The sequence below is a fragment of the Chenopodium album genome, chromosome 22, assembly GCF_948465745.1.
Source record: "Chenopodium album chromosome 22, dcCheAlbu1.1, whole genome shotgun sequence".
In the NCBI taxonomy this organism is placed as follows: Eukaryota; Viridiplantae; Streptophyta; class Magnoliopsida; order Caryophyllales; family Amaranthaceae; genus Chenopodium; species Chenopodium album.
In genome coordinates this window covers 34,918,681-34,924,971 of record NC_137855.1, presented here as the reverse complement: position 1 = coordinate 34,924,971, position 6,291 = coordinate 34,918,681, and the positions used below count along the sequence as shown (strand labels likewise).

General features: G+C 36.5%; 1 long non-coding RNA gene across 1 annotated transcript; it reads left to right on the top strand.

Annotated features, from left to right (window-relative positions):
• The first annotated feature begins 299 nt into the window (after positions 1–299).
• LOC145605752 (uncharacterized) lies at positions 300–4,200 on the top strand. Its single transcript, XR_014105140.1, has 4 exons — positions 300–421; positions 585–609; positions 3,219–3,382; positions 3,583–4,200. It is a non-coding gene; the product is annotated as an uncharacterized LOC145605752 (long non-coding RNA).
• The last annotated feature ends 2,091 nt before the right edge of the window (positions 4,201–6,291 follow it).

Sequence of the window (6,291 nt, the reverse complement as noted above, 5' to 3'; positions counted from 1 at the left end):
ACATTAATTTTTCATTATCTTAATATAATTTTTTTGGTGATGATTGATGCTTTTTTAAATTTTTTTGGGTCATGGTCGTTGCCTTTTTAATTTCGTTTGTTTTTTAAAATTTTTAAAAAAGTATATTTAACCATACGAGTGGTTAAATTTAACTATTAAGGTTATATTGTGATTGTGATGCTTTTGCAGGGGTATATGGTAGAAAATGCAAAACGTCAAACGTATTTGATAGAAAATCCCTAAAAATTAAAAACAACCCCACTAATTACTATTCTTCTCTTGGTTATTTCAACCCAACTGAAAACTTCCTCCTCATATCACAATGCAAAATCCCTAAACAGACGGACTGATTCAATTACCTCAATTTGCTTAATTCAACTGATTCGACAACTCAATTTGCTTACTTCAATCATTTGATTCGGTATGTCATTTCAATTCTTTGAATTATTTATTTTTTTCATATTGATTTTCTTGTTCGAAATTCATCATATTTTGTGCGAATTTTGTTTCTAATTCTGTGTTTGAATCGATTTTTTACCCATAAATTCGCTTTGTTCGACTGAAAACTCTCTCTGCTTATCAAGAACTCCGTCAAATCTGTTTCCCAAGGTAAGTTACTTGAATTTTTAAACAGTTAAAAAAATCAAATTTCATGTGGTTTTTGAATTCAGTTTCAATTGTGTTTCGATTTTAGGTTGAATTTGTGTCGTATTTATATGTCGATTTATGTTTTTGGAACTTGGTTTAGATTGAATTTGTGCAAATTTTGTGTTTCATACACTTTCAGTTTGATTTCTAATTAGTTTCAATTTGTTGATTGGTGTTTGTGATGTGGTGATATGATAAATCTATGTGTATCTTATGGTTTGAATTTTATAAAGTTTTTTTCCCCTATCAAATGTGTGAATTTGTTTTCTACTATTTTAAGTTTCAATTGTGGTTTAATTTAGATTAAATTTGTGACATATTTTAGGTCGAATTTATGATTAATTTTGTGCCATATAGTTCGAATATGTGACGTATTTTAGGGAGAATTTGTGGCAGATTTTAGGTTAAATTTGTATTTATTAATCCCTCACCCACCTCTTCATCTATAATAATTTTGTCTCTCCTCCTAATCACACATTCTTTGCCTATTACCTTTTGTAGGTGGGGATGATGATGCGTCATAGTATATATTAGGAAGTTAATTGTAGGTGGGGATTTTTTTGGGGGTGTCTATGTATTTTAGTTGGCATTGAAATACAGTAAAATTAGTCCTAAATTTAATTTTCATTGCTCATAAATTTTGCCAAAAAATTACAAACCTGATTTATAGCAACAAATTTGCTCAAACTAACTCAAAAACAACCATTCTAACATGGAAACATTCTTTTGCAGCAAAGACTTAATTTAACCAACTAGTAATTGAGCTCCTATGTGCTGCTGTGCTCTGCTTCGGTGTGCTGCTGCTTGCTATAATAAACGTTCTCTTATTGAATTTTGTTGGGGATATGCTTATTACTTCCTCCATTTCAAATTACTTGCTACACTTTCTTTTTGAGGATGTTTCAAATTACTTGCTACACTTCCTTTTTAGGTAAAACACTCTCTCTATCTCTCTCATCCCACATGGGCCCTCTTATTTATTTCTCTCTATCTCTTTCTTCTCCAAAAATTTGCCTAGAAGTCAGCAATTTAGGAAGTGTAGCGACTATTCTGAAACGGAGGAAGTATTTAACTTGGTGTTGTTAGGGACAATGAAAAGCTGAAACCCATTTCTCAATTTAGTACAAGCAATACTAACTAGTACTAAAGATGAGATAAGTATTACTCTCTATCAATGATGAATGTCTACTGGGCTATAAGGGTATAATTTACTATAAGTACAAACAAAAAAGAGTAAGATTCATCATGTCGTAAGTGTCTCCCCAACATTAGTATGTATAAGTTCCAACTTTCATATATGAGTACGGAAAAAGGTTGGGCATATTAGTCAGCAAATAGGTTATCAATAGATTAAAATGTTCAGAGTCAAGTAGTCAACAAATAAATTGCAGGGAAAAAAAAATAATTATTTAACATATTAACAGCATTCAATCAATTTGGTGTTTAAGTATATACTTATGAAGGACAAGGTGTTAGAGGGTGGTTTGAGGGTGGCTATGATAATTCACCCATGACTAATCTTAAATTCGCTATAGACTTGCTCCTAACCACGCCCTGTGTTCTACGATTCAAGTTTGGCTACAGCAGCACCGTCATCAGTAGGTCATTTTTTTACTCCTAAGTCCTAACCATACCCTGCATTCTACAATATAACCTTTCTTCTACTTGAATCTGACATCTTTGCGCAACAAGTCACTGGTCAATAATTGTACTCTTGATCTTTTTAAAGTGTCGAGAATTTCACATAGAAGAACAAACTTGGGCAATATTAATGAACATTGGAAGTGTTAACAATCACATAAGCTTAAGGCACTTTAAATTCTTGCTTTTGATTTGGAATTGTTTAGAGACATATTAATAGTGAAATGATATGAGAACATATCAGTATGGGGTTGTAGGTTTATGTGACCTGTAGGTCTGTTTTGAGGACTTGGGAAGAATCTTGCAAGTCTCGTAGACCTGTCGTTGTGCTGTGTATGTTGTTGCGTATTGTGCAGGGTCGATAGGGTCCATGGAGGCTTGCTGCAAAGGCTAGTCGGGTGGTAGAAGTCGATAGTAAAGCTAAGTAGCCTACTGGTTGTGTGTGTGTTTGGTGTGGGATGGTGAATAGACTCATCATTTTTGCATTTTTTTTACCTTGATTTTTCGTACATGATATCAATAAATCCTAATAGATATTAGTGAGCATGTGCTCTCCCACTAGAGGTATTAGTGAGCCACTACAAGCCTTGTAATGGTATGATAGGAGGATAAGAAGTGTTGCCTAGCTTGTTACCTGTCCCAGGAAAAGCTTTCATCTGTATAATACATCTCTTTAGTGTATGCTGCAAGTTTATAATTGAGGCACCATCACAATACCCTGTTTTAAAATAGGAAATGATTTTCTAGTGTTTGTTGCTATTGTTTTTGTACTTTTGCACTGTAAATTTTGCCATTATTTTCAGAGTCAACTGATACCATAGTTCGTTCATTCTATCTAGGAAGGTTCATCTTTCTTTATATTGTATTTTTTATTTAATTTTTTTAAGAATTAGCTGCTGCTGCTTTATTGATCCGATTTTATGTTCAAGAAACGGAGGAAGTACTTATAAACATGAGTATGCAAGCCACAGGGTGCTACAACCTTTAGTGATGACTGAAATGTACGACATTTCACTTTGGATATTGCAGAGTGATGCTTACCAAGCCATAAGTTGCTACAACCTGCTGAACTGCCCGTTCACATTTGCAATTGGTAATTCCATTGTTTATGATGTTGTTCTGAGTTTAGTTAAAATTGTTGCCCAATGTTTGAGTTTAGTTAAAATAACACAATATTTCCAGTTTGATTAAAAATTCGTAGTACATTTTAGGTTGAAACAACACTCAATTTTTAAATGCAGACTGACTTTCTGTATGATCAAGTAATTTATTTTTCTTATTCATACATTGCAGGTTCAAATATATATTACGAAACTTTGGCTTAGCAGGTCCATAATCCCTGGTTCAGCACCAGTAGGGTATTATTGGTGCTTTGGCTCGTGAATCGCCAAGTGATGAGGGTCTTGGTCCATATAGAAGCCGCAGCATTGGACTGTGCAGAAGGTTGCCACAGGTTCTGTGCCGACACAACAGACCCAACAACAGCAGGTCAGGCATGCCTTGGGGGATCAGTGCAGCGTAGAGGTGCAAAAGTAGCAGTAGCAGCCACGAAACAGCATCAGCAGATCCAACAACAACTTATGACCCTTGATCCTGATCATGATCAACAACAGCAGGGTGACGTCGACCAATGAACATAAATGGTGATGTTAATGCTGCTTGGACGAAGGTTCGATCAAGGGCTAATAGGCGTGTCAATTCATTGATTGATGTGTGTACTATTGTATTGCGCGTCACAGTATTATTGAACCCTTCTATTACTATGTAGCTTGGTATTATATATGCATAATCAATCATTTGTAATTATATAGTTTCATTGTTTATCAAATTGTCCCTAAATTTATTTTGTAGTTACGAAATAGTATTCTCTTTAAATATATAAAGAAAGCAAGTGGGTGCCTTCTTTTATAATTTGTGGTAAGATTTACAGTTGCCTCTAAATGTTCGTGGTTTTGGCAACAATGTGTGCCTTAAATAGGGGTATTAGAGACAACTAATAAATAGTGATGGAGTTATGGTTGCCTCTAAACACAAGGGGTCTTATTTGAAATATATTTTGTCTGCTTCTAAAAGGTGGCATTAGGGGCAACTTACAATTAGTGATAGTGTTATGGTTGCCTCTAAACATAAATGTCTTTACCAGTAATATTACTTGTTTGCCTCTAAAAGGTGGCATTAGGGGCAACCTGTAATTAGCGACAAACTCATGGTTTCCTCTAAATGTAAGTGCTTTTAGTAGCACCATGATTTGTCTGCCTCTAAAAGGTGGTATTAGAGGTAACCTACAATTAGCGACGGAGGAATTAGAGGCAACCAAAAAATTGCTTCTAAAGACCATTAGAGGCAACAAATATATATTTAGAGGCAATTTATAGCTGCCTCTATATGTAACTTTTCTTGTAGTGTTAAAGGCGACGAGGACTTATACACCAAATGTCACACACTCCTAAAAGAAGTAATGGGCAACCGGAGTAAAATTGGCTTTAATGCGCTTATTACACACTTTGGCAATTCTTCACGAAAAGTCACCAAGGAGGAGGAGATACTTTACATTCTCTTCGCCCTTACTCGTTTTATCATGTGTAAATCTGGTAGCATTTCTGCCCTATTTCTGCCTTTAGCCGTAAATATTTCCTTCAATTCATCATTTCTGGCATTGGGTTCTATCATGCTAGGACAACTTTATCGTTGCATGTATAGATGTAGGCAAACAATCATAGATGGGGATGACCTTAACCGAATAGGAGGTCCTCTCTGGCTCCTGCCTTGTTGGGGAAGTTTATACACTGACCTTGGGTTTGCACTAACCCAAAATGAAATCATCGCCAAACTTTAACGGGATAGCAAAACCAAAATAGCAAACACACCCCGGGTGACCAGTTGCCTTTCGTTTGCAGAGATGTATTTCTCCTGCTATGACCATCAAAAGGTGGTGGACCCCTCTTTGACCATAAAATGTCTTATGCAACTAGACCCCCTACTTGGCGTCTGGCACCCTTTACATGACAAGGATAGGGTCAATTCATTTGGTTTAGGGATGTTTGATGTTACCCCAGACTGGCTACAACAAATTGGTTTAAAACATTCCTTCATCCAAGACTCGAAATTCTGGTGTTCAGTCTTGACTGCCAGGGACATGCCTGCTGCTGAGCCTGAACATTTTGGTTTTGAAGTATATAATCCCTAACTTGTGGCCAGACAATTCGGCCTATATCAGTCTCTAGCCATCCCAATACTGACCACAGAAAATCACAACTGGGGAGCCAGGTTCTTGTTTGAGGAGGAAGACGTGTGGCAAAGCCCAACTGTTCAGTTTGTGACAAGCACCTTACCTTCTTTCAGTGCTTGCAAGTTAGTCACTGAAAGCTACACCTTATGGTGGTACAATGAAGAATTCTGAAGCAACACAACAAACAAAGTCATCAATAACTTTACCTTCAGTGTAACATCATTTGAAGGTATGTCATCTCATTTTATCTGTCCTTCAGAACTCTTTTCATTTTAGTTACTTAATATCCGCTTTCCCCTCTGTTGTGTTCATGCTGAAGGCAAAGGAAACAATAAGAAAGATGTTTCTACTTTTAATATGAAGAGTGGTGATCAAGCAGAGACTACCATCCATGAAGGAGAACTGAATGCCCTTGAATTCAATGCGCAACCAATCTCCATCACCGATAATAAGCATTATCACTGCACTCCTCATCTACCAATCGTCAGTCTTCAAGAAGCCTTTGAGCGTCCAACCCGTGCTGGAGACAGGAAACATGGAAATAGGCATGGAAGAATCATCACTTGTAGCCCCTCAGCTCGAACTCGGTCTGCATTAAAGTCAAGTGGACCAAACTCTGATGAAGATGACCACCAGCCCATCTCAGGTAAGATATTACCAAGTTTTGTCTTTGACCAAGCTTTCTTTATTACTAAGCTGACCCTATAATTTACTGTCTCAGCATTTCTTGCTCAGAAATGGAAGGATTCTGAAAAGCCCTCTCCGACTGACCC